The 27,643-nt window shown below is 41.6% G+C and overlaps 1 long non-coding RNA gene across 3 annotated transcripts in view; it reads right to left on the reverse strand.

The window, feature by feature from the left end:
• LOC129678022 (uncharacterized) overlaps positions 1–27,643 on the reverse strand; it is a 36,037-nt gene that overhangs the window by 2,535 nt on the left and 5,859 nt on the right. For all 3 annotated transcript variants that reach the window (XR_008720309.1, XR_008720310.1, XR_008720308.1), the window contains exons 2-4: positions 17,855–18,030; positions 15,925–16,059; positions 7,232–7,408 (exon numbers count right to left, since the gene is read on the reverse strand). This is a non-coding gene — a long non-coding RNA (uncharacterized LOC129678022). The remainder of the gene's footprint in view (positions 1–7,231; positions 7,409–15,924; positions 16,060–17,854; positions 18,031–27,643) is intronic.

Consider the following 27,643-nt stretch of genomic DNA (forward strand, 5'->3'; position numbering starts at 1 on the left):
ACACACACACACACACACACACACACACACACACACACACACACACAAATAATAAATATTTAAAGACTAAAATCTAATATAAATGAAACGGGCCAAAAAGCCTCATTAAAAAAATAAGTCCCAAATGATTACTGTGAGAGCCTAAACAGTACAATAAACTACATCAGTGTTAATCAGTGTTAGTCAGCAAACCCCTGGCATAGCTTGTAGCTCACCGTGGGCAAGTGGGTGTCTGATGAGAATTAACTCTCAGTCAGTCAGTGGGATGGGGGCTTATATTGAATAACTGCTGTCCCCAGATAACCAGACATTCTTCATGCCCTACTCCCTCCAGCTACGGCATCCCCCTACCCTGCTACCCTCCTCAGAGTCCAAACTCTGATTACCTGCAGTAGTCCTGTCATGTCCATGTACCCCTCACCCCTTAAACATCTGGGTCAGCTTTCACCAGTTACCAGAGTTGTCCACGTGGGCAACGCTGATTGCATGCTTTGCATTGTTGGCCTCACACGAATGCCATTGGGGCTTTAGCTTGTGTGGCTTAGTTTTACAGCTCCATGTCTAGCAGACATCCCATAATATCTTGAAACCACCTCTGTTCCGCATTCTCTCTTTCAATAATGTTCAAATATGTAAGTATGAACTGTTAAGAAAACTGCTCTGAGCCAGGCATAGTGGCAAACACCTTTAATTCCAGCACCTGGGAGGCAAAAGAAAGTAGGTCTCTTGTGAGTTCAAAGCCAGCCTGGTCTACGTAGTTGGTCCAGGATAACCAGAGCTACACAGTGAGACCTTATCTTGAAAAACAAAACAGGGAAAGAAAAGAAAACACTTCAAAGCTGAAAACAAAATAAAAAACACATTAAAAATCTAACAAGGGACTGTAGAGAGGGCTTAAGGGGTAAGAGCACTACGGTCCCTTCCAGATGACCCAGGTTTAATTTCCAGCACCCTCATGGCAGCTCACAACTGTCTGTTAATTCCAGTTCCAGAGGATAACAACCTCATACAGGCACACACTCAGGCAAAACACTAATGCACATAAAAATAAATAAATATTTTTTGAAAGTCTAAGAGGAATCTATTCTAAGATAGACTTGTAGGTGATGATCTGTTCCAATTAATTTTTTTTTTTAGATTTTCTTTCTTATTTTATATGTATGAGCGTTTCCTGCATATGTGTGTGCACTACCATGCCTGGTACCCAAGAAGGTCAGAAGAGGACACCAGATGCCCTAGGACTGGAGTTATGGATGGTTATGAGCCACCTTGTATGTGCTGGGAATTGAATCCAGGTTTTTTTGCAAGAGCAAAATGTGCTCTTAACCATTAAACTCTCCAGCTTTTTTTTTCTTTAATTTAAAGAACATAAATTATTCTGAAAATATAGCTTGTAGGTGTAGTTCATACTAGAAAGACAACTCCAGATTTCAATTTTTGGACATAAAACTAGAGAGAACTTCTTAGCCCTGTACCATTAACACTTAATTTTTTATCAGAATGAAAATTCATAGAACATTCAAGTAGCCGTTGAAAGTTATTTATTTCCTAGTCCTTAGAACATCCGTAATATTGTGTAGCCACCATCTCTGTCGAGTTCCCTAATAGTTTCATTATCCCAGAAGAATTCTTGGTGATTTTTAAGTAAGCATTTCCTATTCTTTCTCCCTGTCTCCTGGAAACCCTAAATCTGTTTTAAGTTCAAATGGAATATGTATGTAAATGGCATTGTGGTGTCTGTAGTCTTCAAGGTAAACTGTTGGTCTTGGGGCTCTGAGCCATAACCACTCCTTCATCTCCCTTTCCTCCACATTCCAGGTCACACTGCAGGCAGGGCTCACACTTGAGAGCTATTCATCACCGTTTCTGCTGGATGTGCTACAGGGAATGGCACGATGTGCAATTCATAATCATGAGATTCATTCAGAATTAATTCAACCAAAAAGTTGAGTAATCTAACTAAGAGTATACAACTAACAGATGGTGAGTCACAATCTAAGTTTCAATCTCTCTCTCAGCATCTTGAGAAAAATATGAGAGCTTGTTTGGGAGATATGACATTGTTCCTGCTAAGAACCCTACAAGATAAAGGCTATTATTAGATCATAGAGTTGGGACAGGAGGCAGACATTTTCAAATCCAAGGAAACAGGAAAACAAGGTAAGACCTGGTAGCCATTTAGTTAAACCATTGAAAACCGTCATCTTTTTGTCACATTAGTTACGGCCTTTAGAATGCAGAGGTGGAAAGACTATAAGAGCCAGAGGGCATGGAGGCCACCAAGAAAGCAAGTCCCTCTAGATCAACATGATCAAAGCTCATGTGAGCCCACAGAGACTGAAGAGGCATGCACAGGGCCGGCAGTGGCTTACACAAGGTTCTCTCAGCGTATATATTACAGCTAATATATATATAAATATATATTATATATATGTATATATAATATATACATATATTATATATATACATATATATATATTATAGTTTTTATGGGATTCCTGAGTGTGAGAATGAGTGAGTCTCTGATTCTTGTGCCTTCTCTTGGGCTCTTTTCCTTCTGTTGGTTTATCTTCTTCAACTTTGATGTGATAGTTTTTGTTTTATCTTATATTTTATTTTGATTTTTGATTTTTTGTTTTTTTAATTATTTTTAATTTTATTAATTACAATTTATTCACTTTGTATCCCCCTGTACCTTCCTGCCTCCTCCCCTCCCAATCCCACCGTCCCTTTTCCCCACTCGTGTCCCTCTCCCAGTCCACTGATAAGGGAGGTCCTCCTCCCCTTCCCTCTGATCCTGGTCTATCAGGTCTCATCAGGAGTGGCTGCATTGTCTTCTTCTGTGGCCTGGTAAGGCTGCTCCCCCATCAGGGGGAGGTGATCAAAGAGCAGGCCAATCAGTTCATGTCAGAGATAGTCCCTGTCCCCATTACTATGGAGGCCACGTGGACACTGAACTGCCATAGGCTACCTCCATGCAGGGGTTCCAGGCCATCTCCATGAGTGGTCCTTGGTTGGAGTATCAGTTTCAGAAAAGACTCCTGTGTCCAGACTTTTTGGATCTGTAGCTGTCCTTGTGGAGCTCCTGTCCTCTCCAGGTCTTACTATCTTCCACTTCTTTCATAAGATTCCCTGAACCCTGTCCAAAGTTTGCTATGAGTCTCAGCATCTGCTTCGATACCCTGCAAGGTAGAACCTTTCAGAGGCCCTCCATGGTAGGCTCCTGTCCTGTTCCCTGTTTTCTCCCTCCTCCGATGTCCATCCTCTTTGCCTTTCTGAATGGAGATTGAGCATCTTAGCCAGAGTCATCCTTCCTGATTAGCTTTCTTAGGTGTACAGATTTTAGAATGCTTATCCTATATTATATGTCTAATATCCACTTATGAGTGAGTATATACCCTGTGTGTGTGTCTGCTTCTGGGATAGCTCACTCAGGGTGATCTTTTCCAGTTCCCACCATTTACCTGCAAATTTCATGATTTCTTTGTTTTTTTATCGCTGAGTAATATTCCATTATGTAGATGTACCATAATTTCTGTATCCATTCCTCAACTGAGAGGCATCTGGGCTGTTTTTAGGGAAACAACACCCTTCACAATAACCACAAAGGACACAAAGTACCTTGGTGTGACCCTAGCCAAGCAAGTCAAAGACTTGTATGAAAAAAAAATTTAAGTCTCTGAAGAAAGAATCAGAAGACGATGCCAGAAAATGGAAAGATCTCCCATGCTTATGGCTTGACAGGATTAACATGGTAAAAATGGCCATCTTAACAAAAGCAATCTACAGATTCAATGCAATTCCCATCATATTACCAACACAATTCTTTACAGACCTTGAAAGAAAAATTCAGAACTTCATTTGGAATAACAAGAAACCCAGAATTGCTAAAACAATCCTCTACAATAAAAGATCTTATTGAGGTATCTCCATCTCTGATCTCAAGCTGTACAGTAATACAGTAATACTGCATGGTACTGGCATAGAAACAGAATGGTGGATTAATGAAATAGAATTGAAGACCCAGAAATAAACCCACACACTTATGGACACCTGGTTTTTGACAAAGATACCAAAACCATACAATGGAAAAAAGATAGCACTTTTAACAAATGGTGATGGTCTAACTGGATGTCCACATGTAAAAAAATTCAAACAGACCCATATCTATCACCCTGCACAAAATTAAAGTTCAAGTGGATCAAAGACCTCAATATAAAACCAGACACACTACACCTGTTAGAAGAAAAAGTGGACAAGAGCCTTGAACTCATTGGCACAGATGACAACTTCCTGAACAGAACACCAACAGCTCAGGCTCTGAGAGCAACAATCAATAAATGGGACCTCATGAAATTGAAAACCTTCTGGAAAACAAAGGACACTGTCGTCAGAACAAAATGACTGCCTACAGCTTGGGAAAGGATCTTCACCAACCCTATATCTGACAGAGGGCTAATATCCAGTATATATGAAGAACTCAGGAAGCTAAACATCAACAAATCCAATTCAAAATGGAGTACAGAGCTAAACAGAGAATTCTCTGTAGAGGAATATAGAATGGCATAGAAACACTTAAAGAAATGTTCAACATCTTTAGTCATCAGGGAAATGCAAATCAAAATGACACTGACATTTCACCTTACACCCATCAGAATGGCTAAGATGAATAACTCAAGTGACAACACATGCTGGAGAGGATGTGGAGAAAGGGGAACCCTCCTCCACTGCTGGTGGGAATGTAAACTTGTATGACCACTTTGGAAATCAATCTGGCGCTTTCTCAGACAATTAGGAATAGTGCTTCCTCAAGATCCAGCTATACCACTCCTAGGCATATATCCAAAATTCACTCAAGCATACAACAAGTGCTCAACCATGTTTGTAGCAGCTTTATTTTGATTTTTTTAAACAAAATAAATAAAGGTGAGTCTTTTCTGTAAAAAAAATTTCTAACATAGATAGAATTAGACACCCATGATACCTGTAATCTCACTTGAAAGGTGAGAGCAGGAGGATCATGAATTCAAGGTTATCCTCTTCTACAAAGAGAGTTTGACGCCACTTGGAATGCAAGACTACACCTTTGATGAATGAGTGAATGAATGAATAAAGTATATGCAGCTGAATTTGTTTTCAATGCATTTATTTTCTCAACCCCTATAATAACAGTAATCATACATGTATAGTTCTTACGAATCGAGTAGTGGTAAACATTTCAAACTCTAGTACAGGGACCAGGAAGATGTCTCAGTGAGTAAGAGCACTTGTCACCAAACCTGATGGACTAAGTTTGGTGCCCTAGTTCTACGGGGTCGAAGGAGAGCTCCGGTCCTATGTGGTGGAACGACAGAACCAGCTCCCTAAAGTGTCTTCTGAATTCTACTCATGTGCGGTGCTAAGTGTGTTCCCACATACATAATCACATGCACACACACACACTAAACATAATAAAACACAAAACTGTCAACTGTCCCCTGGGGGCTCCAGGTGAAGTTCAATAGCAGTGTATTCTGAGCATTAATGAGGCCAGAAATTCAACTTCTAGCACTGCAATATATAATGTTAATACAATAACATATACATACAGACTACTGACTCATGTCATTTTTTTTCTTGACCGTTATCTCCCTCATTATCAGTAGTCACTACTAACATCTGGATAGGACTTGAAGTTTACAAATTATTTGTACACATACTTTCTTGCCCTGCCTTAATATCCCCATTTTATTGAAAAGAAAGCCAAGAGTCATGAAGGCTAAATGAATTGCATGGGCCCTCACAGATGCTTGAAATGAATAGCCAAGACTCAATCTCAAGTCTGCCAATTCTACATGTTTTATTTACTATTCTACCACATCTACGTTCCATTTCTTTGGTTGCTGGACACTCTTAGTGCTATCAGTTAGCCTGACTGAGACAACATTAAATCAAACCTTTGAGTAGCGGCCTTCACCAGTGCTCCAAAAAGTCAATCCGTGACTGTAGACCAAAGCTCATGTGACACGCACACTTACGTGAGAGGAGCTCTCCTACCTCCTCTCACATCTGTGTGCTCTTTGAAAAGTGGCACCAAACATTAAACACATGCTTTTAAAGATTTAATGTTAGCATTCAGATTTAAGGAGAGAAAGAAAATGTCTTCTCCACACTACAGCTGCTGAGGTGGCAGTCAACGCCTCTCTCTGTTTGTTAATGTTTAAATTTTTATTGGAAAATGCAAACTTTGTTATGATAATGAAATGTCCAAAGCTAGATACTTCATTTTAGAAAGGGGGGAAGGGGATTATTTGGCTCATAGTTCTAGAGATCCCGGAGCATGGTGAATTCCTTTTGTTAACTTCCATCTTGGAGGGAAGCTCACGAAGGTATAGGATGCTCTAAGGGAGGATGAAGCATGCCATCTTCCAGGAAAGCTCAGGAAGTAAACAACTCAAAGGCTTCAGGAAATCCTTAAAACTGATCAGACTGACTGGGTTCCTTTCTCCACCAAACATATGTAAGCAGTGAGGACTGTGAGAGACAACCTCACTGAGGAGTTGCTGTCTGGAAGAAACAGAACAGTGAAGCTGGCTGGCAGACACTCAGACTAACCGAACCACCCAGAGAGGACACTTTCCAACTTGTACTGCATGAGGTTGCGCAGTGTCCTCCAGAATTTCGCTTCCATGGTCTATCGCCCGTGCTGAGGTAGGCTTTGCCGACGCAGCTGTCTTTGAGTTACTTCTGCTCCTGTAAGTAACCCTTCACTCACACTCCTGCAAACAACCCCAATCACGCCCTCATTCACTTTCGATGTACTTTCGTGATGTCCTTACTTTGATCTGTATTGGTTCGCTATCTGCAAGGGTCGGGGAGTAGATGTTTGTTCGTGTCTCCCGGGAGCAGTGTCCCTTAACACCATAGCCGTGGCCCTGATGAGGTCAACCCCAAAACTGTGAGTCTACTTCGGGAAAAAGAGATAGCACCCAAGACAAGAAATTATGGGGCATTAGGAGCTCAGAGGTTGGCTTGCTCTCACAATAAGTCACTCTCACTAGAACTAACCCAGAGTCCATAAAAACTGTCATGATCCCATCCAAGGGCAATCACCAAATGGCTTCTCAAGAGGACCTAGTTCTTACAGGCCCCACCACCTCTCCCTGGTCACGCTGAGGAGCAGGCTTCCAACACATAATTATGTGAACAAACCACACCCAAAGCTTACCAAGAGCCGAATCACCATGCTCACCTGACGATTGGACTGGGGGTTTTCCCATATTCCAGGCATCACCCTTTAAAAAGTGAGCTCACATGTGTTCAAGGATGTTCAAGGATGTTAGCTTGAGAGACCTCAAGCTAAGCCATGGCAGGCAGGGAAGAAGGCATGTGGGGACTCCTCAGAACCTGTATGGTAGAGCTGCCATGCCTAGAAAAAACAAATAGTACAGGGTACTCAGGGGTAGTTGGTTTCCTAATAGCCACTTTTTTTTTTTTTTTGTATAGCATGCTGCATTCAATAGCCTGTACGTAATTTTATATGAAAATATTCACTGTTGGTCAGAAATTAAGGTTAACTAGGCAATCCCGTGCTTTGGCCGGCCGTCCTTCCCTGAGCACAGCCGTGCGTCAAGCGACGGCGCTACTTGTTAGGGGATAAAACCTCGAACCTCCGAGCTACCAGGGGCAGGTCTGCATTAAATCCTCGGGTGTGCACACACATCTTTTTAATGCGTTTCATCATCTGCTTGAGCCTTTTGTCTTTGATTGAAAGTCGCTGTAAACTGAGCCTGAATACCACAGCGTTAATCACAAGCCTCTTGAAGTATTTTCATATTGTGTATAATAAATGCCCGTATCCTTAGGATTTAAGTAAGCACTACTTACCACAATATTTAGTTAAAAATACAAAGTGAGTGCAAATTAAGCCATCATTTTAAGGTTTACATTATAACTCTGATTTAATTTCCTCATGCTTTTCTATGTATGTTTGTACAACTGTTGTGTGAGACTTTTCACTGATAAAGCATTTCAAATTAGCTGCTAGAAGAAATGCATTTAAGGAGTTACAACTGATGCACATTGGGCCTAAACACCTACAATCAGGGTCGTTTCTCACCTGAGTCCCACTTACTGATGTTATGTAACAAATGGTCCTGATTGCTGGCAATAACTCACTTGACAGGCTCGCATTTGCACGATAAGCTCGTAAAAATAACATAATGAACCACTAGTTTTCCTGAAAAGAAACCAACACTAGATGTGGGTCAGATAAGCTTCCTGGACATTTTATCACATCTGAAGCTCTCCTTCTCCATTTGTGAGAGGTGGTGGCGGGACGGGGCGGCATGAGTGGAAAGGGAAAATAGGGGTCACCCTCTTTATGGTCACGTATGGCTCTCCATACGTCCAGCCATTTGGTAGTAGTGTCCTAGGAAATCAAGACTGTCTGTTGGATATAGTCTTGGGGTGGAGGATGACTAAAAGGAGCTGAAAATTCAGGGTAGTAGCAGTGAGGAGACAAGACACAGAGATAGACAGGGGTTTGAAGTTTTCTTCATTTTGTGTCCTTGTCTGACTTGTGTGAAGATTTTAAATTTTCATATTCATTTGACAATGTCATTTACAATCATAAAATCATCAGCATTTTCCTCATTTATAAAATTTCTCTACTGCCTTCTTGTAAAACATCCTAATTTCAGTTCATAGAAGAGTCCAAAGAATTATCCAGATCTAATTTCATCCCAATACCTCTCCCCAAATCACCTTAATGAGATGTTCTGGGAATTTTGAGGCACACATTCTAAGTAAAGAATTTCTCTTTGCAACTCAGCATAAGGCTTTTATTTAAAGCTTGAAGAAGAAAATTTTCACATTGTTCATCTTCAAAACTTAAGCAGGTTAGCTCAAGCAAGGCCTGTAAAATCATGCGTTGATGACCAAGAAGATGAAAATAACAAAATTAAAATAGCACAAAGATATATGGATTGGAAAGTTACATTTAACCCCAAACTCTAATGCCCCATAGGGCAATACACTGTTTTTATGTAGTCACATGTCACTTATAAAGATTATTTCTGAGAAATATATCATTAAGCAGTTTTGCCACGGGTGAAGCACATAAAGTGTACTTATGCAGAGCAAATTTACAAGTCCTCTCGATGCAGGCAAAAAAGGAGATGATCATGAAAGTCACTTCTAGAGTAAAATAGAATCTTGTTTTATAGCATACTCTTTTTTTTTTTTTTTTTTTTTTACTAAGGAGGACACTCTAAAACTACAAAAAATTTTCCAGCATAGCATGTACATAATCATTATTATCGATATCCAATATTACACACAATATAATACTTTCATGTAGCTGGCAGCTCAGTGGGTCTGTCTGCACCAACATGATTACAAGCACGTGAGTTACTCTGCTATGGTGGCTAAGACATCACTAGGCTGTAGAAACTTTCCAGCTCCCTGGGAATCTGGGAGACTGCTATCCTATCTGTGACCCACCACTGACTGAATCATCTTCATAACATTCCTGGATATATGAATAAGCATTAATACACATTATTTCACAAGTTTTTCTACAAAGGGAAACATCCATTATACATGTTCCATTGTTTGCTTTTATGTGAAATTGATCCTGGGTCACTCCATGTTATTCCATGGAGAGCATTTCCTAATTGACAGATTTCCTTCTCAGTAATCAAAAGCCCCCTTGACTTTTCGTATTATGTACAATCCTGCACTGAGAAATTTGCCTTCTTTTTTTTTTTTTCATCACAGGTATATCTGTGGAATAAGTTTCCGGAAGTAAAATGTCATAGAATTTTAATTTGTATATGTTTTAGTGCTTATCAAAGAGTGGCCTAGATTTGGTTAGTGATGTCTGTCTCCTCATAGTTTTACAAGCTTCTAAAAGGAATTCGTGTTTCACTTCTCTTTGCTCTACAGTTCTCACTGTAGAAGCTAGCATGCTAATGTTGAACATAAACTAAAAGTCCTACTGTAACTACAGCTTTGATAACACTGGCATAACCCTTCAACTTAAGGGCTAGGTTCAGGTGCAGAGCGAAGCATTTCTGCGTTTCTATTTCAAGATGAAAATGGGACTGATAAAGATAAAAGTACTGAATAAGGAGTGGCAGTTTGAAGGATAAGGTTACCTCTTCAGTGCAGGGACTGGGTCAATGTCAGGTAACTCTCTGGGTTAATCACACAGGGGAGCTGAATGACAAGGTGGAGAGGGAGCCCAGAGAGCCTCAGGAAGCCTTGGAGACTGAGAACAGTGTATGCTTGGACTCCAAGCCAACAAGGGGAGGAAGGTGAGTGCACCCTTTAAGTAGAACCTGTGCAGAGATGGAGAAAGGAGAAACAGCCCCTGCAGCTCTAGAGGCTCTAGCCTAGCAAGTAGACTATAGTGAATGTTTTCTCCCTTTCCACAAGGTCATCACCAGCCACCACAGAAGAGAATGAACTATGTTTAGCCAAGTTTGAACAAATGGAAGGGCAGACAGACGTATCCCATGTGAAATTCTCATCTCAGTCCTTGTGAAAAATCCAGAGATTTTTGTCAGAGAAAGTTGAACTGGTACGGCTTCTTTGGTTGTGTCGGTAAGGTAATGGTGACACTTAAAAACTGCAAATGCATTTTTATCTAGAGATTCCACTTCAAGGAATTAGTTCTGCTGAAACCACTTATAAAAACACACAATGTGCATGTTTACTGAAGCATTTTTAAAGGCAAAAATCAAATGAAACAACTTAGCTTTTTATATTGTTTCTGTGGTTGCAAAGATCACTTATTCGGGCTATTATTTTTTTGAGTTCCTTTGATGTATAAGTTTTGTGGTGTTTGGTGATCACTTTTGATTTCAAGTAATCATCATTTTCACAAACTCTGCTCAACAGGGGTTCCTTATGGCTGAATAAATAGCCTTGGTTGACATTAACTGAGGTTCCCATACCTTACTTTAAATTTGTGGGTATATTCTCCTGCAGAAAACTTAGTAAAATGTCATGTGAGTGCAAAATTCAGTATGTTGCATTCTCACACTCTTAATCAGATTATATAACTTTAATGCCATCCTTCAGTTCCTACACACTTCCGTTTGTTCCTTATCAGGACACATATTTTAAAAATACTTTCCAGGTCTTCTGTTGTTGCCTGCAAAGTCTCCAAAGCAAATTACTTAAAATAATGGAAGAAATGTATCAATTTAACAAGGTCAGGGAGAAGTGACCAAAAAAAAAGACAGTCTCACCTCATCTAGGTACCCGCTTTGCTAAAGAGGCTGCTCAAGATAGACTTACAAAAAGCAGTAAATTCTGATTTAGACTTTTCCATACTGATAATTGGAGCTGTTCTGTCTGCCTTGAAGAAAAAGAACATGAGACGAGAGAGAGAAAGAGAGAGAGTGTGTGAGAAAATGGCAAGGCAAGAAAAAACACTTGGCCAATACAATCAGCAACAGACTCAACACTAAACATATATTCTCTTGGGGCAAGGCTTTGGTCAAAAAGCTCAGTCAGGCTACAGAGGAAGACAACGCAGCCAACTCTGATGAGAGCTAATAGGCTAGGGTCAGACAGAAGGGGAGGAGGACCTCCCCTATCAGTGGATTAGGGAAAGGGCATGGGAGGAGATGAGGGAGGAGGAAAAAAGGGGGGAAAGTAGGAGGAGAAGGAGGGAAGTCTACAGCCAGGATACAAAGTGAATAAAGTGTATAAATAAATAAATAAATAAATAAATAAATAAATAAATAAATAAATAAATAAATAAGCTCAAATGTGGCAGTATATCATTTGAAATATTAATTTACAGGTCTCCTAGCTGTTGCTAAGAGGATGAGGTCTTTGCATATGTTTTAGCAAAAATTTCAGGGTTGGTGAGTTTTAGCAAATTCACTTTCTGCAATATGAAAAATGTTGTAGAGAATGCGGTGCTTATGTAATTGCCTTGTCCGATCATGACCTTTTGATGAGGAAGGGTATTTTGTGTTTATAAGAAATGCAGGGAAGCCTACATGTTTTATAGTAAGCTAGTATCTGCATTAAAGATAACTGAAAGCCAGGCACACTCCTCTAATCCCAGCACTCAAGAGGCAGATGCAGGGGAATCTCTGAGTTCAAAGCCAGCCTGGTCTACAGTTGGAGTTTCAGGACAGACAGGGCCACACAGAGAAACCCTGCCTTGTCGAGACATATGTATATCAAGCAAACAATTTATCTCAATGTCATTATGTAAAATCAGGTCTAGCTCATGGATGTGAACCAAGCCTACAATTTGTAAGTAACCTCAAGGTTTCCATAGTGTACTTTGGAGATTAAGCCCTGCAACCTTAGAGAGTGTCTACTTTGCAGCTGAATGCTTGTGCCTGGTGTTCACTGAGGTAAGGCAAAGGAGTTAAAGGATCAGCAAATCAAGAACAGAAACTCAAAGCAAAATGATAAAAGCCCTGTTTCCCCAGATCATTCAGTACCCAAATATTCATGTTTTGCAGTTTAAAAACACAACTTTTTTTAAAAAAGAAAAGTAGCTTCCTTGAAATGGACAGGTTGTAAGACCACTTGACAATCCAGCTTCAAGTGTATGTGTGGGTGAAAATTTGTGTTTGAAAACACTGTCCTCCAATATTTAAATCCGAGTTCTTAGAAATAAATGATCTTGACAGCTAACATAAAGCCCAGAGGCTCGCCGGCACTGGTAATTGGAATGTGAAAATTTTATTTTACTCTGTTCTCCAGAAAGCTTGCACATAAATACACCAAACCCAGCCCACGGGACGGAGGTATCCAGGTTTATTTTAGCACAGACTGTTTTCATCTTTGAAGCACCAATCAACTTTATTACCTGCCGTTTCTACAATTCCAGTCTGTCTGTACCAGTGTCTTAGAATCCTGTCATCCTCTCGTCGGAACACTGCTTAGGTTCCCTAGTGAGAATCAGCTATCCAGTTGCTTGTCTGATTATTCACGTGTTTTTGAGATCTGTGAGATGTGGCAGATAAACAGGTTGATGCTGTGTGCGACTTGGAGGGCAGCCAAGGTCTGCCTGCCTATACAGTGTATTTACTCTCCTCCCCTGAATCTGTCTCCCACACGGAGAAGCCGTATTTGAAGACTAAAATCAGCGTAGAATGCAATCCAGTAACGTCACTGCACAAAACAGCAGGTGCCCGTCCTCTCATTTGCAGTGATTCTTGCAGTGAAGAAAGTGAATCAATGATTCACCCAACGGACAAAGAAACGTCGCGGTGAACATGTGGCAAAATCAAAGGCGGGGAAAGTAACACTTTTCTCGAGAGGTGTGCTCTGATTTTAAAAAGCAGAACCTCTCGCGAGAACATTAGGAATGTTTGCCGCACCTCAGACAGCCCAGGCATGCCTCCTCTCTCCCTGCCTCTGCTGTTTTATTGCTTTTGTGTTGTACTTCTAAAATAAATATCAATAAATCATTGCGGTTAGATACTCTAATATAGACAGAGATGTACTTGACTCCCTACAGTCATTACAATTGGAGGGGGCTCTGATTACGACGCTTTACTTAATTAAGTGATGCCGTCTAAAGAGAGTTCTTCCCTCCATTTTCTGTTTAACAGTCTTACAAAACGCCAACAGAGGAAATTCATTCTGTTGTTTGCTTTCCTTATTGTAAATGGTTTTTTCTCATTCATGGTTTACAGATATGTTAATGAAAGGGCTAATAAGCCAAGCTCCTCAACTGCAGTTTTGCCTCAGTCAGCCTGAACTACACAGACTTGATACACTTTCTCTTCTGTCCCAGAAACGTAGATGGGTTTTTTTCTTCTTCTTCTGGTTTTCTGTTTGTTTGTTTGTTTGTTTGTTTTTTGGAACCATGTATAAACTACAATTAGAATGATTTAAAAGAAAAAAATTCCAATACAACCAGAATTCATCTAGTTTATAGGTATGGTTCAGCAGAGACCTTTACAATCTCTTTCTTTGGGAAAACGGGGAAAATCGGCCAAGCAACCCTTATGCAGTAGATGTTATTTGTAAGGCATTTTGCCTTTACTGAAAGGAGTCATTAAATTTGGATTGCCAATACAAATATGATTATATATGTTTTCTAAATAAAATGTTGTTATGTTGCAACTGAACTCATCCCATTTATTGTTTGTTTACCTAATGCTCAAACTGCATGTTTTATTCATAGATGTCTGGGAGAAAAAAAATCTGCTTGATAATCACACCAAGCATATTTAACAAAAGCAATCCTCCTTTTATTAGTGAGCAAGTTTAAGCAGAATGATTTCATTTTTCCCCCATTTGTTAATTCAGACTCGCAGGATCCTTAGAGCTCAGCTTTTGTTTCTCTCCTGCTGCCTTTTATACCTTTAATGTATGCATGCCTATCCACTGATGGGAAAATATCATTTCCTGAAACTCTTCCTTGTTCCTCCTTGGCTGCTCTCTCCGTTGATTTCTCATTTTGCTTAGTGCTCACTGGTTAATTTTGGCAGCTCACTCTATATACAAGGTAGGTAAGCTGAAGCCAAGTCAGGAGCTCATGGTCCTGCTAAAGATTCTGAATTTCCTATCACTAGAGTGGACCCTACGTAACTTTATTTACTTGTCCTTTTAAAATAACACACAATTATGCTTCTAAACAGATTAAAAAGTGTGTGAGATAAGGAAGTGAATATTTATCAGCACCAAGGTATTGCTTTTAATACTCAGATGTTTTAATAAAAATGTTTGAAACTTTAGCAAATTAACAACAGCATTGCATCTAAAGCAGAATTATTAAAAGTGGTGTTAAATGTCAAAACTTTGTTGAATGAACTCAGATAGCTTGCTACAGACTCTCTTCACCTTTATACAATATATAGCTAAAAACATTTGCTCATCTGTAAAATTTAAATGCATGTAGGTCTGAAGATAAATGATGAATAAAATGAATCATATTCAAGGGGCCGCTTAATTAATTGCTGAACTATTTAAAGAAAATTTTGTGATATTGTTAAGAATCTACACTTTTTTATGTTCATTCATATAAATTGGTTATTTACCAAATCAAGGGAAGTAAACACGACAGTGTAGCTGTGAACTGGTCTGTTTATAAGCGTTTGTTTTACAGGCACGCCATCACCAGCGGGCCACCACCTGGGAACAGTCTAAAAGTGTATAATTTTTCCTAGTTCCCACAGTTAAGAAAGTCAAATAAACACAAGAAAATAATGTGCTCCTGGATTTGGGAGTCTCAGAAGTTCCAAAGGTGCCATTTATTAAAGACCATTATAACTTGAGTTCTAAAGTTCATGAAAGTTTAGGTTCTGTCCTAATACTGTAATCTGGATCATTTTTATGGCTCAGTTAACCTACCATCTGCTAAGCAAACTTCTTTAAGCTCTCCAGTTTAAAAGGCATCCTTGTCCTGACACTGAGTGCATGACGATTTTGTGCCTCCTGAGAACATTTTTGAGAAACTGAATCACGTAAAGTCCATGTGATAGAGATTTTATTCTTCCCACCCCCTGCATTTGTTTATTTCTTTTAAATTATTTTTAAACTAATTCATCGCCCCCCCCATCACCAAGACTTTAAGCTGAATGAAAACTGTGTTTAATGAATACCACCGAGGTTAGTGTCACCACCCGAGCATTCTCTGGCAGAAGAATGTAAGCCCTGTTTCCACTGAGCCAATTATTTTTATCAAATGACTTTTCTACTTAAATTGTTTTCTTTAAGAAATACTGATTTTTAGAGATAAGCAGAGTTTCTGTAATGCACATTTTAAACCATGATTATCCCAATCCCTGCGAGTCAAAGTGTGGGTGACAGAGCTGCTTTGGGTCTGATGGCTGCAGAAAGCACTTTCTGGGGGGCATTATTCACAGCCTGCCTTGGGGGACAAATGCAGCAGCCTTGGGTTAATGCAAGTGTGACTGTCTCCTAGTAGGAAAAGGAAATCATATCCCAACATACCTCTTTATTATTGACTGTGACATGCATATCCAAAGTAACATATTTATCCTGAGGCTGGTGGTTTCTATGGAGCAGAGTGAAGGGTGAGTTTGTTAAGGGCCACAGGTGCCCCCTCTTGCCGTGATAAGAGCAAATCTGTGCAAAGAGGAGAAAGAAACTGTTTAGTACTAGAGAGAAGAGAATTCTCAAAACTTACTTTCTTTCTACAGGCTTACTGAGTTTTCAAGAAAGGGAATATTTGGCAAAGACTTTTTCCTTTCCTTATTTTATTTATTTATTGATTAATATGGGAGCAGTGGAAAAAGGGGAGAAGCCACATCTTGTATGATGTAGGAGACAATATGCAGACCATAACAAAACAAACAGAAACTAAACCGTGTGCACCAGACAGCTTTAGCTTTCCTCCAAAGCGTGTCTCCTTCTACCAGGAGACGGCGGCTGAGTCTGAGAGCTCATTTACAATCACAAGCAGTGCTTTTACAAACACCGGGCACTGGACCTTGGGCTCCTATCTGAGACATCTCACTTAGATCAACAGTGCCAGTTTCGTGGCTAGTTTCACCTCCAAAAAAGGTACCTGCTATTCGTTCACAAATTAGCTTTTTAACGGAGGCAAAACTTGACAGCAAACTATTGTCAAAACATCTGTATATTTTTTCATATGTCGTTTTAAAAAATGTTCTGAAGCACCTCAGCAGCTCAGAACATTCTACCTTTTATGTTGGATGACTAACAACAATAACAAAAACAGATTTTTTTTTTTAATGTTGGTTACATGGCAAAAATTTAAAAGCAGTGTGTTTCCCTAGTAGTGTTTTTCCTGAGAATAATAAATCAACTTTCACTTAAAGTTTTCTAGGTAGAAGAAAACAGTGAATGAGTTGTGAAAACAAGGCAGTGAAATCCTGTGTGTTCTTTTAAGAACTAAGTTAACTATGCAACAGCAACACTGTGCATTTCTTTTAAGATACGGGCAATGTTGCTGTTACACAGTTAACTTAGTTCAGCACTGTGTTAAAATGAGAATCGATGCAACGCTTCTCTGCAATGTATTAATCATTCATCATATTCCTGTATTCAATGCCTCAGTTCTTTTTCACAACTGCAATAGTTATACAAAAAGCATATAACAATTCAAATCCATGTTCTAGATTTTATTTTTAAAATCAGTATTTTTCTCATGTTTGAATACATATAGAATTAAAACAAAAATTTAAATCAGATTATCCTAAAATACACATAAAATGGCATTTGAGGAAGTTTTTTCAAGATCCATAACAGTTACTTTAGAAGAACTAACAGGACAAGAAATTCAAATGTGCCACAGAATGTCGTGAGTCAAATATCTCCTTCCCATCTTTTTTGCAGCAACACTGTGGGAAACGTGGACGATGAAGGTCAGATGGTGCACTGATGTGAGAGGTGTTGCAAAGCATCCCCACTGATTGGTCCTAATTAACTGTGATGCTCTTGTGGTCTCGGTTTTAGCCGGGACACACTACACAATGCCTTTTATTTGGCTTTCAATGGATTTTTACTTAATAACAGCTGATCACGATATCTGCAGCCCTTTGGCTTATTTCCTAAGATTTTCTTGACTATTTCAGCTTCTGTTTTGAAGGATAAATTTGAAGATGTTTCTACACCATAAAATAGTAATAAATGTTAGTAGTATTCACACTGTCTCCCACATGTATTTTGCATATTTACATTTGTTGACTATATTTTCAAACCTCACTTCAATTCCCCTTTAAAAGTTGTATATCTGGGTAATGGCCTAAGCAGGAAGCTTCTAACAGACAATTGTGAACTGCTAATTTTCATTTACTTCTTGATCAGAGGAGAGCCAAAACATAGAATTTACATGGCTTCCTTGCAATGGAAAGGATTCCAGAAATTTAAAATATTAAAGGAAATTCTTTGCACTCACCTTTGTCAGCTGAAACAGTCGTGATGGAGAGAAGTCATGAATTTTCATCAACTTCATACATGTCATACATTAAAAAACATTTTGATTTGCCAGGAGACCCCACAATGTCTCTGAAGCTTGATAATGGTTCTGCTGTGCTGTTCTGTCTGTACAAACCCCACAGAACTCCAAGAGTGCTAGGAGATATATTACTAAAGTAAACAGTCTTTAAGTGACAGGGGGGAAAAGCATTAAGTAACAGGAAGTTTCCAAAGAAATACACCTTAAAATAAGTAGCTATTATTAGAAGAAACCCACCTTTGGTCATTTTAAGGACTACAATTTTGTGCAATACTACCCATTCTGAAACCATACAATTATTTGACCTGAGTCAAACAGAATCATTTTGGACAGGAAAATCCATAACCGAAATGTTAGAGCTTAAATTGTCCATTTAACTAAGAAGGTCTAGAAAGTGACTAAATAGTACTCCTCTTTGTGTTCGTCTGAAAATACAATATGACTCATGTGGACAGTAAGTCCACTGCTTCAAAGCAACCAGCATCCTGCATGGAAGAAGGCTAAGTAAGTTAAGCATGGTGCAATAAAAATGGAATTATAGCTAAATGACACCCTGAGGGGTTATCTCTGAAATGCATCTATTCTTCCTAAAACTGTTAAAGTTTCTTTAAGTAAATCAAAAGCACTAGGATGAAATGAGAAATGGGAGGGATTAGTGAGTGAGAAGCTGTGAATCAGAGGGTCCATTGCATTGTGCCCTTCACTTGACAAAGGAGGATGTGGTGGCTTGGGAGATACTGCAACTTCCCCCAAAGTCTTTCAGATACTGAAATGAGAAATGGGCAGACAAGTCAGTCAGCTCCTGGGAGCATTCTCTCTGCAACTATACAGTCTTCCACATCAGTAATAGTTGCTTGTCAATCAAATAAGGAACACAATGTGTGCATTTAAAAGGTATGTGTGTGGCAGACCAAATTAACAATCACGATTAAACAGTGTGAGCAATCATTTTCATTATCTTTAAAAAGATAGTTCTCTAGAAAAATATCTTTATGCTTTGAAACTCTTGCCATGCTTTGGATTTATTTAATGAAGTTTATTTCTCTTCAGCACCCTTATACCACACCAGCAGATGTAAAAACGACTGTTACTCATCGGCTCCATCTTTCTCTCTGCATTCTCTGTTCTGTGAACAGCATGGCCTTTCTAGAATGTACTTCTGTGTTCCAAAGTTTACAGTGGTTTCCAGTCTGGCACAGAAGATACAGTCTGAACGTCTTAGCTTGTTTCTCGAAGTCCTTTAACTTTTAACTTGTGCCCACGCCTCAGCTTTCCTTCCAGTATTCTCTTCATAATTTCTTCTCTGGTAATGCAAAGCAGGTATTATTTCCCAACCCTGGGAGGCTTTGCCATCACTTCTGGGCCTTTATTCATAGTTTCCTCTTCCTAGAACACCCAATAAACACCCTTTTTCTTCCTCCGAGAGTGAGCTCCAACATCACCTTTCCTCCCCCTGCCAGACATAAATGCGTCTTTCCCTGAGAGACGCCTGCATCTTACACATTTGGCCCGTGAGTCCTAGTTGCACAAAACTGTAATTACCTGTCTAAAAACTGTCTTCCCCCACACAGAGACCAAAGATATATCTTCCTCTCTATGGTTAGTACTTTTCCTGGGTTAAACGTTCAGTGGAAGCTTTCTGGCTGAATAAATGAATCTATAAACAGACTACTGTATTTTCTTATGACGACATCACTGTCTTGGGACGACAGCCGTAGCTTCTCTTATAATCTCTAAACTGGATGAATCAACAACAGGATATTTGGAACAACTTGGCTTGAGTTTTTATCAACCACTTCTCCCAAGTAGAGCTTTTAAATCATTCTCTCATGTTGACGAATTGACTTTGATATCAAGTTTGAAATACCAACTTCTTAAATGAAGAGGTGAATTCTTTAGTAAAAAATGGGCCACTGTTTGTTCTAGACATTGGTAAAGAGATTTCCTTTAGTGGATCCATTTACTTTTTAATTTTGTTTGTTTGGTTTTAAAAACAAGTCTCTTGTAGCCCTGCCTTGAACTCCTATGTTGCTGAGGTTGACCTTGAACTCCTAGTCCTCTTTCCTCAGCTTCCCATGTGCTGGGATAACGGAAGTGAACCAGTGCTTCCATTTCTTTCTAGGAATACAAGTGGGAAGACTCCGTGAGATCTGTGGAGCCTGTAAATGCAGCTTTGCCTGCCAGCGCCACCTGTCCACTGAGAGCTTTGGAAGAGGGCCCTCTGCTTTAGCCTCTCGGATTGCAGAAGGAAGACCTAGTGTCTCCGCGGTACTGTCACCATTACAGTTTGACTCTTTCCGGTCCAAGCCACCAAGATGGCCCGATGAGTACACTGCTGACATACAAGTGTCTGCTATGAAAGACTGCCCAGGGAAGCTAGAGGTACCCTTGGTACATAAACATACATTTTCCACTGGAAAAATATAATCACCTCTTATAATCATCCTTCAAAACTGTAAATAATCTTGAGTCAGGCCCCCAAATCAATGAAGAAGCCATCCTGGAGCTCATTTGGGCTAAAAGAAGACGCAGGCACAAAGCCACTTCTAAACTCAGGATTCCACCCCTCCTCACCCCCTTCCCATTTGCTTCATCGATTTCAGTGTGCCCCAGGCTGCATACCAACCTGTTGGGAGCACTTAGTTAGGGGCAGAGGTCGGGAACATGGTCCAAGGTTCACTGTGTTCACTGGGCTGACTTCCTAAAAACAGCCCTATGCACATTATGATTAATAAGCAGTGCTAGTTTTTAAAGATATATCCTCGTCAAGAAGACCATGCCAATCAGTTTCAAAATTTATCTGATAAGGCAGAATAGAGTTTGTGACCTTGAATTTCCTTCACCTCTTCCATAGGTCATTCTTTAGGATGGTGGATGTTCTGCAATGGGTTTATACCTGAAAAGTAATAAACGATTAGGGCTTTCTAAGTCATTTCTTCTTTAAATGCAGGTTGTTACATCTGGAATTTTACGTTTGTTTCAAACAAAATAGTACCATGCCACACAGTTGTAACTCAACTAGGAAAATACCACTGTTCTCTCTTACCAACTGGCAAAGGATGAACTGTTTTCCTGTCATTTTTGTTTGTTTGATCAAAATTACCTAGAATTTTGTTTTGTTAACGTTACAAGAAAAACAAAAACAAAAAAAAACCATGGCCCAGGGTGGTGGTGTATGCCTTTAATTCTAGCACTTGAGAGGCAGAGGCAGGAGAACCTCTGTGAGTTCGAGGCCAGTCTGGTCTACATCATGAGTGTCAGGACATCCAGGGATATATAGTGAAACCTTGTCTCAAAATTAAAAAAAAAAATAAGAGAAGAAAGAAGAGGAGGAGGGGAGAAGAGGAGGAAGAGGAGGAGGAGGAGGAGGAGGAGGAGGAGGAGGAGGAGGAGAAACCAATAAGAATTACAAGGGAAATAATGAGGATATTGCACAAACTGAGTAATAAAGTGTCCATCAAATGCTGTTTCAGGCACTATGCAAGACACAAACAGCAAACACATAAAGAAAAACTTTTAATTTATGGATGTGGAAGGTGACCACCTGAGTCATACAGGCTTGGAGGTTCCTTCTTGCCTTTTGTTCTCTGTTATCTTGAAAGAAACCTTTATCTGACAAAAAGTGTTATCCAAGCTGGAAATGTTCCTGAGTGAAAGTTTCAACTTTATAACTTAGTAAGCAAGAAAAAGTCTTCAACTTGGGTGGGGCCATTTGAAACTTCCTCCCAAAGTCACAAAGAGTCTTCAGCCTCAGCTGTATTGAGGCTCTAAAATGAATTCATTACATTGAAATGATTTTCAGAGCAAGAGCCAGTAATGATTTGTATTATCAGCTAATAAAATAGGGGGTTAGGCATATTTGTTCAATAAAAGTCTCTTTTATTCACTTTTACAGACATTCTCTCTTCTTTCTGCTTAATGAACATGGAAGATTGTTCATCATTCAGTATTGTTTAAGTTATAAAGCACAAATCTGTCATCTGGTTTTAAAACATTTCCTCCTTTGGTAATGTAGATGACTAATGTCTATCCTGTTTTTTAAGAATATACTAATTTGATAATATAATTTTGGAAAATTAAGTTTGGAAGATTTTTTCTTACGTTTTACATCTAGAGACCCCCTTAAAATATTAGAAAATATAGTTTAAAGAATATATTTTGCTAACTCTCCTGAACACACACACTTCAGTGAACTGAACCTTTCTTTTCTGTTCAAAGGTGTTACAAGCCCTCTCCTGCAGGCAAGTACCCTGGAGAAAATTTCAGTGAAGCCCATGGAATTTTCTTGGTACCTACTAGTAAGTTATGGCTTTTCCCCTTGGTAATAGTAGCTCAATTTAGGTCCCCCAAACCATTTCCAAAATAAGACTATGAGAAGGGGAGGCTATCATCTGAACCAGGAAGAGCTATGCAGTCATATTTCACCTGTAGAAGTCTCTTATGATGCAATCCTAAATGTTGTAGCCTCATGTACAAAACACTGATGTTTGAGAGAAATGTATTTTAATTTTACAATGCCTCTGCTCTGCCAAATCCTACCTTGTTTCAACCCGTGGTTGTTTATTTTTTTAACTTTTTATATAATCCCAATTTCATATTTCTCTGAAAGTTTAGTGTCTAATCTCTAATGGATTTAGAAAGAAAAAAAAAACCCTTTATTAAAGCAAATGCTATAAGCCAGAAATTTGTTCAACTGACATGAAGTAGCACTCCTCCAAATTTCATTGACAGCACTTGATTTTCTCTGCAGTATTCACAGCCATCTAACCAGGGGAATTCCTGGGTTTCGCTCCAGTCAGGAATGAGAAGGCTACTTTTGTGTTACTTTTCAAATCTAAGGCTCCCTAGTAAGACACAATTTACTTTCCCCAGGAACTGTCTAAGATTTTTTTTTTTTAATCTAGGTCAGAACTTGTCATTTTTTTCCCCGTTCTTCCCAGGAATGAATCCCCTGGGGGTCTGTTCCGAATCTGCGGTGGAAGATGTAGAACCAGGGCTGAATGGCGAGCTGCAAACTGTCTCTGAAGTTTCCCTGGTACCTCCTGATGCTACTTCAGGATCACACGAGTGATTCAGCCATCTCTCCGTCTTCTGGCAGCTAAATGGGACTATTGGAGAGCTGCCAGAAGGGTAGGTAGCCAACCTGCTTGCCCTTGATTGTGCCTGCCAGCTTTTTAATAACAGAAGTAGGGTCAAGTAAGTGAAATCACAAACGGAGGAGAGTATTCTGAGAATGCAGAGGCAGTTAATGTCCTCCAAACCTCACAGGGCTGGCAACCCCTGGCAGAGTACTCTATGATTTGTGGTGCCTGACCCTTTCACTGGGACTGTTATCTCTGCATTCACTAGAAACATATTTACAGAATCTCTCCATTAGCAAAGATGCCTTGTGTGTGATTACCCAATTGTCATGGTCACACTAGGGTTTTGATACAGACCCTATTCACAAGTGAAAGGGTGCACTAAACTACAGAGTGAGTTTAAAGCGGGATCCTCACTCAGTCTTCCACCAAGATTTTTCTTGGTAGATCTCAGACAGCTTAATGCTGCAACCTTGTCCTTTTCTTCTCTTCCCCGAAGCTGTTTTCTGTCCCACACCCAGGATCAGAAAAATTTTTTTCTGAATTACTTTTTGGATGCTTAAAAATTCTTAATGGAGTTTATAGTAGCTCGCAGTAACAATTGTCCTACAGACATGGACTATTTTATACAGCTTTGAGAGAGCATTACTTTTTTTTAAACCAGTAAATTCTGCCCTACACTCAATACTAGTATCAACAAAGTACTTGCTCCTCACTTAAAGAATTTCCGCTACAACAGCAAACAGCTTTCTCTCTTCGTTCCGATGGACTCAAAAACAAAGGGAAAAAAATTAAAACGTCCTCCCTGGAGCGAGTGATCGGAAAAGAACTATTTAGAAGTTAAAAGTAGCTTAAAAGGTGCCTCTGTCCTCTTTCGGATAAAAAATAAAGAGCATTGAAGCCCTTCTTGTGAAAAGTCCTCTGTTTACATTCTGTGTTGGCTGTCTTTAGTATTAGCTGGGAAAGGTAATTTAGGAAAATGAATGAGGTGAATTAAAAGAGCTAAGCCAGGAGTCAAAATGGAAGAAACATTGACTCCCTTGCTATCTCCCAAATGAAGAAATATTTTTGAGCAGATCAAAGTGGCAGTCTTACTAGATTAAACAACGAAGGTGATAAACTCCCCACAGATTCCGGTTTCTGCTGACTCGGCAGTAACTGCAGGCTACCTCCCGAGCAGCCTAAGGACTGTGTGGCCCAGATCTGGAAGGCCGAGAGAGCAGCCCCCGACCCCTCAGCCGAGGTGGAGCCGTCGCCGTGACGGGCCTGGCTTTGGGCCTCTGGAGCGTGGCGGTCAGCACAGAGAGGCCAGCCGAGAGGGAGCGCTCGCTGCTTGAGAGTCGTTGGCTTTAGGGAGTCGGAGGGTAGAGCCAGCCTGGCCCGCGCGGGAGCCGAAGAGGACCGGGACGGCCACTGCGGGTGCTGGCCACCCCCGCGCGCAGCCCGGCGAGGGGAGCCCAAACCCCAACCGCCGAGGCTCGCCCCACCCATGCCCGCCCTGGGGCGCGGGGCTAGCCCGGAGCCAGCGTCCCGCCAGGCTCCAGAGCAGCGAGGGGCCTGCCTCCGCGGGCCGAGCCTAGCCGACCGAGCCCCGAGCCCCGCAGGAGGGCCGGCTTGATGCCGGGTGGGTGCCCGCTGGCCCGGGAGCAGCCGCCCTCGGGGCGCGCCCCGGCCGGGAAGCTCCACGGGGGGCCGCGTGTGGGCACCCCCGCGTGATCGCCGGACAAGGGCGCCTCTCTCTGCTGGAGGCCTCTAGACGTTGTCCCGTCGTGACCCGAGTCCAACCCCTGGGAAGACAGTCGCAGCGACGGCCAGCACAGGAGGAGAATAATTCAAGTGGGGGAGGGGACGGGCCGGAGGACCCGGAGGAGAGCTCCCGAGAAAATCCCCCACCGCCACCAAAACCGTTTCTAAAAAGTGCTGAGGTTTTTTTATTCCTGAAGATTTCGCTTTAAAGGCTGAAAAAAAAAAATATTCCACTGCTTTTAATTGAAGTAAACAAAGTGCAACAAATCCTAACTCAAATATGATTGCAGTGAGATTAAGGTCTAATTGCTTTAGGGTTCAGGCGGAATCTGCAGGCTAAATCCTACAGGGCCGATCTGAATTTCTCAATCCCTCTGTCAAAAGGGGGGCGCTGAGAGCCCACACGCTTCCTAACAAGTCATTTTTAACAGTTACAAGCTTCGCACAAAGACCACACAGGGCGCCTAAGAGATGCAAATCCAGTCCCCGGTCGTCCTGCCGGCCTTCGACAAAGATGGGCTAAACCCTAATAGAAAAGAAATCAGTTCTCTGTCACCGTCCCCGGTAAAATCTATTAGGGAACGGGCAGATCCGCGTCGGCAGCAGTTGCTGCAAAGGTTAAGGACAACTACAAATAAGAGAGACCCAAGTTTTGTCTCCCGTGTGAAATATCGGGAGGCGCTAACCCCACGTGAGTGACAGGATCCGATCCGTGGCTTCGCATTCGTTTGAACGCTACAAAAATAAGTAAGTGAGTAAATAAATAAACACATGGAGACTTTTTTCGAAGGCTCGGTTGCTGAATCTAGGAGAGATGAAACAAATCCGCCCCAAAGATGGACGGAAATCTTGGCTTCCAAAACGTTCAGAGCCTAAAGAAAAGGGGGGGGGGGGGGGGACAGGGCGAGCGGCGAGTTGGAGAAGGACACAGGCCTCAGCTTCGGGTCGGGTGGAGTCCGCGCGGAGCCCGGCTCTTCCACGAAGAAAACAAACAAACAAACAACCAAACAAACCAGCCGGACGGCGGAGCTGCCCCGCCTGTGCTCGACCTCGCTCGGCCTCCAGCTGGGCGAAGGGCGCCGGGCCCAGCCCGGACCGCCTCCCTCCATCCCGGGCCGGCCCGCAGCGCCGCCGTCCCTCCCGGAGACCTCACCCTGCTGGCCTGGCCGTCGCAGAGCCGAGTCCCAGCCTCACAGCCGCCCAAGCGTCTCAAATGAGCACTCCGGCTGGTCATCACCCAAATGAGGTCCTTATTCAGGCAGCCCGTGTCGTGCTGGGGTATTTAAAAGGTTGTGCTGCAGCTAAAATACTTCACAGCGTGTGTGACCCTTAAAATAGAAAGGATCCGGGCTCCCCAGAGCTGCAGAGATGCCCCCCCCAAGGAGGCCCAAATGGGGTGGGGACTTCCTTGTAGCTGGACAGAACACCTCCGTCAGGCCCGGGCAGTCTCTAGATTCCCCAACTGTGTGCGCCCCGCGGAGCCAGCTGGCCCCAGCCAGTTATTTTTGTTGTTGTTTGGTTAGTTGTGCTTCGTTTGTTTGTTTCATTTTGTTTATTGGGGGGGGGTTGCCTTTGTCAAAACACAGCCCCAAAGGATCAAGGTCTTCCATCTTGGGAAGCTTAGGACTCTAAAGTGAGGGCTACCCACGCGATCTCCCCACCCTGTTCCTAGACAGCTGGGTCGCTCTTCACGAGATGACTCCCTCCACGTCATGCTTGCAGGGACCAAAGGGATTCAGGCCTGTCTCCCAGCTTGGGGGGGATGCTGTGGGACATAGGTCTCCAGGAAAGTTTTGTCTTCCTTCACAAGTTTCCTTTCCTTCCTTCCCTCCCTCCCTCCCTCCCCCCTTCCTTCCTTCCTTCCTTCCTTCCTTCCTTCCTTCCTTCCTTCCTTCCTTCCTAGAAAGAAAGAATCTACTGTTTTCTCTCCATATAACTGTGTCCTTTGCTTCCAATCTCCCCAGAATTTGTACCTCCTTGGGGCACAGAGTTCAGAGCTGACAGGTGGAAGTTGCCAGCAAGAAGGGGTGGGGGAGGGGACTACTTGGGGCTGAAACCAGGGGCTCCTTAATTTGTCTTGGTAAGGTAGTTCCCATTTCTGGGCCCTGGCATACAGTATCTCTAGAGTTGCCCCCTCCCTCCAAGACTATGCCAGACAGACTTATTCCCTCTCCGCTTGTTGCTATGCTGGCACAGTGCAGGCCTGCCTTCTGTGGGGGGCTGTTTCCCTCCCTCTCCCGCTACTGTTGTTGAATTTCTTTAGACAGAGGGTTCTCCTTGCTCCCTCCGTCATGTTTCTTGCATATCCTTGACAGGCAGACCTTGGCTACTCTTTGGCCTTCTTATTCCCCAAATGGCCTCCCATGTAGACCTTACTGGCTTTTATTCTTTACAGTTTAGCCCATCCACTTTATCTGCTTTTCCTTTTAGTAGTGGCATTAAGAAAATGACACTGAATTGCCTACAAAATAAGACTGCAGCTCTGAGTCTGGAATTGGATAAGAAAGCAAGTGAAACAGGCACTAAAATGAAGAAATGGAAAGTTGGGGGGGAGGGGAGCAAGCAAACTGGTGATAAAGTCACATTGGGTTGTGAATACAAGCTTTAAATTGCCCCTGCAGACGGTCCTTGGGAATCAAGGGAAGGAGTCAAGGAGCATTCCTGAGGAAGACAGGCCAAGGTTTACATCTCAAGGTCTACACCTGAAGACTTGGCATAGAAATACTGATTCTGGTACACCCAAGAGGGTGTGAAGGGATAAGCACAAGTCAGCCCTCACTTCTAGAGTAGCTGGTTTTGTTGCTGTTATTTGCCATGACCCTGTGGGGCTGTTAGGTAGCTGCAACTTCCTGCTCCGGGAGCCTGCTCCAGCTCTCTGTGGCTCTAGACTATGGTGTTCTAC

Source organism: Psammomys obesus, unplaced genomic scaffold, assembly GCF_907164565.1.
Source record: "Psammomys obesus unplaced genomic scaffold, mPsaObe1.curated_primary_1811, whole genome shotgun sequence".
NCBI lineage: Eukaryota > Metazoa > Chordata > Mammalia > Rodentia > Muridae > Psammomys > Psammomys obesus.